Source organism: Histomonas meleagridis (genome assembly GCF_020186115.1).
Source record: "Histomonas meleagridis strain 2922-C6/04-10x chromosome Unknown contig_9, whole genome shotgun sequence".
Lineage (NCBI taxonomy): Eukaryota > Parabasalia > Tritrichomonadida > Dientamoebidae > Histomonas > Histomonas meleagridis.
Window position 1 is genome coordinate 1,237,920 of NW_027150923.1, and position 10,546 is coordinate 1,248,465.

The window sequence follows — 10,546 nt, forward strand, 5'->3', positions numbered from 1 at the left end:
AATTAATGTTCATTCGGAATATCAACAAATGAAAACAATTTCAATTGACATAACTAAAACTGTTTCTGATTTAGTTGAAGAAATTTCTAAAGATTTTAATATTAGAAATCATTATAGTTATAATTTATGTACTATTAAAGATCCAAAAAATCCAATTCCTTTAAATGGAGATTTATCTATTCCCCAACAAACTAAAGAAATAAATGATATAATGTTTTTAAGAAAATATTTTTTGTTTTCGAGAGAAGATTTAGAAACAATCGAAACAACCAAAATTGCATTTAAAGATGCAATGAAAGAATTTATTACAAATGATGTCGAACTATCTGAATCTGATGCAATTAAACTTCTTATTTATCGATATTATGCAGAAGAAACAAATCCAAACTTCCAAAATGTTCCTGATGATTTATCTAAATATCTTCCAAAGACATATAAAAATGGAAAAACTATAGGCCATAAATTAAAATCGTATGCAAAAAAGATACCAAAAGTTGATCAATTTAATGCATGTCGTAAATATATTAAAAAATTAAGAAAGATTAATGGATTTGCTTGTACAATGTTTAAGAATGTAATTGTTGAAGTTAAATATCAAAATAATAAAACTTCTGTTGAAATAGATTTAAAAGTTTCTCCTTTATCTGTTACTTTCATTAATAAAAAGAATGGAAATGTCGAAGAAAAAATATCAATTTCTAAAATTATTAGTATAAATTTATTAGAAACTACATTAGAAATTCAATTCGCTATATCAAAACCATTTGGGAAAACAGGAAAATATTTATTTTATTCACCAGAAACAAATAAAATCAAATTTTTGATTGAGAAATATAATACAATAAGTAAACAAATTCTAATTCATCGAGCAAAATTAAAATTACAAAATTCTCAACATACGATAAACAATAAAACAAAAGTAACTTTATTCACAACGACTAATCTTAAAGATGAAAAGCCATCAATGTTTGATTATGATTCAAGTTTTACTGGTAAAATATTTATTAAATATGCCGAAAAATATCTTTCACTTGAACATAGTAGTAATCATATAGCACTTGTTAAAATGTTAAAGAAAAAACATCAATGGATCTCAAATGAAACATTTTTATGTTTAATGGGAATACAAAATGGAATGACGGTATATATCATCGATAATTTTTATCCGATAAAAGTCATTTTTTCAAATCAAAGTTCGAAAACAATGGTATTTGATTTAACACAAAAAATCGAAGAAATAATTCCTTCTGTTTTTAAGAAACAAGGATTACCAATTGTTTCCGGATTTACATTATATTCATTAGAAGATGAAAATAACCCACGGCCACTTGATGTTAAACTTTCTATACCTGAACAATGTTCGGATTATTCGAAATTACTTTTTAAGCGTCGTTTCTTTGTACTTTCATCACAAGTACTTCAATCAATTCAAACAGCTTATTCAACTGTTTGTGATTGTAAAGATAATGTTCTTGATCCAAATTCGGATGTAAGACTTTCTGAAGATGAAGCGATTGAATTAGCGATTTATTATTTATATTCTTCTGCAATGAATCCACAAGATGTAAAATCCGCTAAACAACATGATTATAATGGGTTAATACCTTCTTATATTAATATAGATAAGAAATTTGATGTAAAATTTAAAAAAGTTTTAGAAGAATTTAAACCACTTGAAAGAATTGATGCATCTAAATTTTATATTGGTAAAGTTCGACAAATTAAAGGGTTTGGTGTTGAAAAATTTGTTGTTATTTATCGAGAAGTAACATTTGGTGTTACAGAGAAAACTATTAAAGATACAACATTAGCAATTGGACCATTAAATATTAGTGTTTTCTTACCAAATACAAATGAACCAATATATTCGATTTCATATCGATTAATTATTAATTATCAATCGATGGGTCATAAATTATTAATCAAATTTTCGAATCCACAAACTAATAAAATACATTCAATCGAATTTAAAATACGTGATATTGATATCGTATTAATGTTACTTAGTCAATATATATCTATCATTCATAGTTTATTATTTGAAAATCGTGAAAAACAAAGAAAAGAATTAGAAGAAACTACACAACGTTTAAGAGGAGGATTTGTTGATGAAACAGGTAAAACTTATCAACCAATGAATGATTTTTTGATTTCTTCATCACTTTATAAACGAGATAATTTATCGAAGTTATGGATCGAATTAAATAAAACTGGAAAAGAAGTTATTGATATTGTTGTTCCTATATTAAAGATTGATACTAAAATTGATTATTCTGTTTTATTATGGATTCATCGTGAGAAATATCAATGGGTTGGATCAAATGAAACATTATTATCTAAATCACCATATCGTAACACAACAATGTTTTTAATAGAATCAAATCCAAAAATTAAAATTTTATTATCTTCTGGTGTATCGAAAGTTATTATTATACCAATTGAAAAGAAAATCGAAGAAATTATACCAATGATCGGACAAAAATTAGGAATTAAATCATTTGTTGGTTATTCTTTGTTTAAACCTGTTGAAGGATCAGAACCAATTCCATTAGATCCACAACTTTCTATTCCAGAACAAATTAATTCATATGAAACACTTGAATTTAAACGAAGGTTTTTCTTAATATCTAAATCAGAATTAGAAAATCCAAATACACTTTATCAAACGTTTTGTGATGTTAAAGAATTAATTCAAAGTGGGAAAAATGAAATTTCATCCAAAAAAGCGATTGAATTAAGTTATTTATCATTATTAGCTGACTTTGGTGAAAAGTTTACTATTCAAGCGTTTCCTAAAGAAAAGGAATATATTGAAAATTATATACCAAAATGTGTTAAAGTTAATTATGCTAAAGCTAAAACAATTATTTCATCTATGCTTAAAAGAAATCCTTTTGTTAATAAACAAGAAACTATGCGAAATTATATACAAATTGCACGTACAATTCCATCATTTGCATGTGAAGAATTTAATGTTATTTTAATTGATGATAAAAAAGGACATCAATTAAAAACAAATACATTTTTATATATAAGTCCTTATCGAATCTTCTTAATGGATGAAAGTAAAAAGAAAGAAATCATTGATATTTCATATCAAAAGATATTAAATGTCAAGAATTTGTTGAATCAAGTTTGTATTAAATATTGTAGTGATGATAATCAAGCATTATATTGTGAAATTGAATCAAATTCGTCTGATAAAATTAGTTCTTTAATTAATGCTCAATTAAATATTCATAAACATTTATTACTTGAGAAATTAGAAGATAAAAATAATAAAAGTACATCATTTAATATTGAACTTATAACTTTATATGGTTTAGGACCAAGTACTTCACAACAATTTACTTATGACTTAAGAATTACTGGTGAAGAATTCATTAAACAAGCTTGTAAAAACTTAGGCATTGATCCTGATTGTCAATATTCAGCTATTCTTGTGATTACTAATGATGAATATAAATGGATTAAAAAAGATGTAATTCTTGGTACACTTAATCCTGTGACAGGATCAATTGTTCATATTTATCCAACTTATTCACAAATTCAAATTTGTGCAAATAAATTCCAACGTAAAATGTATATTAACATTGAAAAAACTATTCAACAATTAATTGAAGAAATAGCTTTTAAAATGTATATTGATCTCCCACTTGGTTATACTTTATATTATAAAAATGATAAAAGTTTAATTCCTCTTGATTTATTATCAACTATTCCTGAACAAGTACTTAATTTCGAGAAATTATATTTCAAACGAAGAGCATTTCTTTTTACTAAAGATGATATTAATAGTTCACAAATGGTAACTCGAATTTTCCAGGATGTACTTGAAAATATTCTTTCTGGAATTCCCGAAATAAATAATGATAATCAAATCTTAGAATTAGCTGCTTATGCACTACTAGCAAAAGGTGAAACTAAAAACATTACGAATTTAAATGGAATTATTCCAAATACAATAAAAGTTAAACCAAAACTTCTTCAAGCTATAATTACTAATGTAAAAAATTCCAAACTTAAAAAAGAACTTGCAGCTTCGAAATTTATATATTCGGCAAGAAATTTGGAACATTGGGGATGTGAATTATTTGAAGGGAAATTAATTGAAGAATCAGAAGAACCACAAAACATTAAAATTCATAATGTTTGCGTATCAATTGGACCTTTTGGTATTCATGTTTATGATAAACATTCGAAAGTTGATTTTGTTAAAATTGATTATCGAAATATTGTCGACTTTAATACTATTAAAGGAAATTTGTTTTTACGTGTATCAGAAGAAGATGAAGGAATCATTCATGAGTTTATGATAAAGACAAAGTTTTATAATGAAATTGATAAACTATTAAATAGTTATAAAAAAATATTTATTCCAGGACTAGAAAACAGAGAGAAAATACAAAAATTAAAGAAAAGTACTGATATTATTGAAATTAATGATAAAATTAAGAAATCGAAAATTCCAATTTATATATCACGTCAACTTAATCATCCAAATCCAATATTAATTGATGTTGGTAAAACACTTACATCTGATGAAATTACAAAAATTATTTTGTTTAAATTAACAAAAGAAAAAGAAAATATTTATCATGTTTTATCTTATGATAATATCGGCGATTATAAATGGATTAAAGATAAAGAAATATTACAAGATATAGAACCAAAAGAAAATTCACATATTTGTATTATCGAAAATTTACCACTTGTACAAATAATAACATCTCATGGAGAAGGTAAAGAATTAAAACTTGAAATAGATAATACTATTGAATCACATTGTAAGAATCTTGTTAATTTATTCGAACTTGGTTCTTATTTTGGGTATACACTTTATGAAATTAATAAAAATGATATTCGACCACTTGATTTTAAACTGAATATTCCGACTGCTACTCCGAATTATAGGGAAGTTATGTTGAAAAGAAGATTTTTCTTCTTTAAAAAATCATTTGAAAATGATAAACGTTCACTTCATTCATTATATAAAGATGTAAAACAATTAGTTTTATCTGGGACATATGAAATTAATGAAGACTTTGCATTTAAGTTTGCAATTCTTAGTCTTTATTCAGAAGAATTAAATTTTTTACATAAAATTTCAAGAATAAATGAAATTGAGTTAAAGAAACTTTTGCCTAAAAATTATAAATTAGGATCAAATTCATTAAAACGTTTTGAAATAATGTCATCATCAATAAATCAAATCGAACCTGATATAGCAAAAGTTCGATATATAGTATTAGCTAATGAAATCCCTGGATTTGCATCTGAGAAATATATTTGTTTTATAACTGATATGTTAAATCAGAATAAAAGAAAAAATCGTTTTGTAAATGTTTATTTGTCTATAACTAATTTAATAATTAAAGATTATTCAACTAATGTTGAAATAAATGTAATTGATTGGTATAAAGTTAATACATATGAAAAAGTAAAAGATGGAATTGAAATCACTTTTAATGATGAATCTAATGAATATCGTCATATTAAACTTCATAATGAAGATCATTGTGATGAAATATTTTCATATATAAATGATTTATTTGAGTTATTAAGGAATAAAGATATCATTGATTATAATACGAATAAAGATATTTCTTGTGATTTAATTGATATTGATCAACAATTTGTATATATTGATAATGATGATTTTAATATTGATGATATTAATGATAGACGTATAGATATTGATCTTGAGAATATTGTTTTCCCTAATTTATCAACTAATGATAATGATATAGATAATTTTATACAAGATATTGATGATCAAGAAATTACAATGGATCAAAATAGATCTATAAATATAATGAATGGAATGGTTGATAATTTAAGTAAATTAAAAGATAGTTTACTCATTATAAGTCCAGATGAACTTAATCAAAATTTAGATTTTATAAATGATCAATTTAAATATTTGAATTATGATCAAGATATAGGAAAAGATTTTTCAGTAAAACTTAATAATGTTCGAAAAATAGGTCAAACAATTTCCAATTCTAATATGGAAATCGAAGCTTTTGAAGAAAAATTAAAAGCAAATATTAATGAATTAACTACAACAATCAAATTAACCAAATCAAACATTGAAAATAATTTAAGAACTGACTTAACTAATGAAAAATTAAATGTTAATTGTTCTGAAGAAGATTCTATTCTATCGAAAGCAATTATTAAAATCAGTAATTATATGGAAAATCTTAATAATGAAATTCAATCAGAATTTATTAATTTCTCAAAACATGCTGAAAATCCATCAAAGAATCTTCAATATTTACAAGATTCAGTTCCATTATTATTAAATCTTGCTTCTAATTTAAGAACTTCAAATGGAGATCCATTATCTATTCGTAAAAATATTGCTCATCAATTAAATGATATTTTACAATCAAATAAATATATAACTTCTGTTACTAAATCAAAAGAAATTCTTCCATCAATTAATAATATTGTTGAAAAGGTTGATGAAGCTATTAATTTAGTTTTATCTTCAAATGCACTTCGAAATTGTAAACAAAATTCAAGTCAAATAATTCATCAAATTTATAATGGCGATATTAAATCATTAAAAGCAATAACTTCTTCATTAGATGAATTAAGTCAACAAACAACTAAAATTATAAATCAAAAAAGTATTTCTTCTAATAAAGAATTAAAGAATAAAATTTATTCTGAAACAAAACAAATTCAATCAAAATTAAATGTACTTAAAAATACATCAGAAAAAATGATTTATAATCCATCAAATGAATTTTATCATTCACAAGCAATAGATACATTAAAAACAATTCAAAAGAGTTATGAACAAATTATTACATTAACTTCTTCTTCATCTGATCAAGAAATTAAGAATTTTGTTAAGAAAACAAAATCTTTACTTCCAAATATTGAAAAATCTGTAAGATCTTTAACAACTATTAATATAACACCAAATAATATGCATCATATAGTCGATGATGTTAATATTATATTAAAACTTTATGATTCACTTCCATCGGAATTAATTGTTAAACTTTCAGATCCACAAAGAAAGAAATTCTCTAATTTAGTATCTAATATTAAAGATGATATAAAGAATCTTGATTCAACTTTACCTGAATTTGAAAAACATCCAACAAGTGGTGGATATATACTTCAAAGTCAAAAAATGACTTTAGGAATTAATGATAAAATTGATGAAATTAAAGATTTTGTTGATACATTTACTAATTTAACAAATGATCCTACATATAAAATGTATTATGAACGATTAACAGCTGATATTCAAGCAACAATAACAGAACCTGAATTAAATGAAGATATTAAAACTCTTCCACATATTATGGATTTCCATCAAATTCAATGTAATACAGGGAAAATGTTAAATCTTTTATCAATCGCATCTGAAAATCCAATTATTAAAAATGATATTGATTTAATACAAAAAATTCAAACATTATCGAAATCATTAGTAAATAATTATAATAAACAAGTTAAAATTAGAAATGAACTTCATAAAGAACCATTTAATGATGAAGTAATTGATAATGCTGAAGATATTGTAAATGAAATGAAACAAATGATCGAAAGAATCGAAACAATGCAAAAAGTTTCTGATTTAGTTCCAACAATTCAATTCGATCAAGTAATAAATCAACTTACAGAATCAGCTAAAACTTCAGTTGATTCATTTATAAAAGTAAAGAATGATTCATTTAGACCATTACCTACAACAGAAAATGTTAAAGTTTCTATTACAAAGATTTCAAATATTAAATCAAATTTGGAAAATGTATTAAAATCACAAGAAATAACAAATAATAAAGAGTTATCAGAAGAGATTAAAAATGTCATTAATTATTGTGATAAATCAACAAAGAAATTAGAAACAATGAAAGCTAAACCTGACAATAAATTCTTCAAAAGATTAAATAAAATTAATAAAAAAGTTAAAATAATTGAACCAAATTTATTATGTGTTAAAGAATATAAAGATAATATTAAAACATCAATTAATTATTTAGATGAATCATTAAGAACAAAGCCTTCAAATATTAATGAATGTAAGAAATATGTTTCATCTTTAACTAAATCAGTTGATATTGTATCGAATAAATTAAAAGAATATCAAAAAATTATAAATAATGAAATAGCTAAAAAAGAAATTGATGGATTAATACTTGAAATTGGTGCAATTCAATCACAAATCGAAATCAATCAAAAGAATCCGAAATATGATTCAAATATTGCAAATGAAGATAAGAAATCCATTTTAAGATTAGTCGAAATATGTTCCGAACTTCCATTAGAAATTCGGTCTTCACTTGATATTAAACAAAGAACTGATTTTGGTAAATTATATGGAAAGTTTGCTACCGATTCAATAGATGCAGTTCGATGTATTAGACAACTTCCAATACAAAAAACACAAATTCCGAAAATTGAGAAATTCGAAAAAGTTGAATCATATGATGAAATTGATGAATCAGCAACAAAAATTTCGAAACAAATTAAAGCTATTTCCAATTTTTATTCAGAATTAATTAGTTCTGATTTACTTAAAAATCAACCAAATGCATTAACACTTACTAAAGATATATCAAAACAAATATCTACGTCAAAAATTACTGAAAAAGATCCATTAAAACTTAAAGAAGATATTTGTCTAATAAAAGAAAAGATTCCACATTTAGTTTTACTATCAGAAATAATATCTTCTGTTACACAAGATTCACAAATTATTGGAAACACAAGAGAAATGTGTGAAAATGTAAATACTATTTTACATTCACTTGAAAATTCTCATATAACTCAAAATAATCTTAAAGAATTTATAAATGATTCTGTTCCAGTTATAACTAAATATTTAAAGAAAGTTAATGAATCAACTAAATTAAAAGAAATTAAATCACAAAAAGATATACTTCCACAATTATTATCAATTCAAAGTATATTAACTAAAGCTTCAACTGAAATAACTAAAGCTAAACCTCGAAAAGCACAATCAATTTGTGATGAAATTTATAGAAATTTAACTCCATTAATTTCTACTCTTGGTGAAACACCAGAATTTGATAATTTGCTTTTAGATACAAAAGAAATTCAATCTGTTTTAGGGAATTATACATCACTTCCACATGTTCAAACTAAATTTACTGATGAAATTCGACCTAAGCCAATAGTTTCTGATAAATCAATCAAAGAATTATCTGAAAAAGCATTTGTTTTATTAGGCTCTAAATCAAATGAACTAAATATTGATTTATTTAATAATATTAATGATACATTAAATATTATTGAAGATCATCGAGAAAATGTTCTTCCTTATATTGGTGAAGCTGCTACAATTATATCGACATCATTTAAACAAGATAATATAATACAATTTTCAAATGCACTTCGTACAATAATTTCAAGTTCATCATCTGATAATTGTCCTGAATTATATGAACAACTTATAATGAAAACATCTATACGTACTGCAAATCAACTACAAAATCTATCTAAATCTTTAACATTTTTAACTAAGCAAATTAAAAATTATCAAATTACTGATGAAGTTAAATATTATTTGGCACAAATCGAATCAAATATTAAATCAACAGATATATCTGTTATATTACAAAGTAAATCAATTTCTTCAGCTTTGTTTAATTATCAAATAATGCATAATATTGAAGATGAATTACAAATTTTATTAAAAAATATTTTGGAAATTGATCAAATTAAATCAATTGTTTTACCTTTACAAGTTTGCTGTAAAGAGTTTTGTAATTGGATGTATCAATTAGATATGGCATTATCAGAACATTTTAAATATCATATAAGTGAAATCTCAATTCTTTTAGAAGATAAAACAAAAAGTAAAAATTTGAATAAATTTTTATCTGAAATTGTATCAAATCTTAAAGATAAAAATAGAGGAATTAATTTTGATAAAGAAAAATTATGTAAATTAATTAACTTATATAATTCATTTAAAAAAGATATTTTACCAAATATAAAATTTGACCTAATTGATGAAAACTTAATTCAAAAACATGTTGACGCAATTGATAATATGAATCATGTGCTTAACTTTTGGAATTCTTCAATAGATAAAGAAACAACATCAATACAGAATGTACGTTCTAATGTAATTGCTTCAATGTATAAATCAAATAATACAATCGAACAAATTAAAAATTCAATTAATTCGGCTTCTACAATTGAAATTCAACATCAAGTTGAAAATGTTAAAAATTTAATATCAAATACATTATATAATTTAACTAATATGAAAAATTCAGGAATTAATATTAAGGATTCATACAATGAAGCATTAAATATTAAAAAGATTAGTGATGAATTATCTAATAATGATATAATTAATGATAAAAAGAAATTAATTTCTAAAATTGAAACGATAAGTCAAAATATAATTAAATGTCAAAAACATTTTGAAAAGTCTCTTTCTATTGATTATAAAACTATAAATGATACACAAATTAAATCAATTCCTAAATTAATAAATAAAATCGAAAATAATGAATTAAATGAAGGAGTTAATAATGCAGTAAAA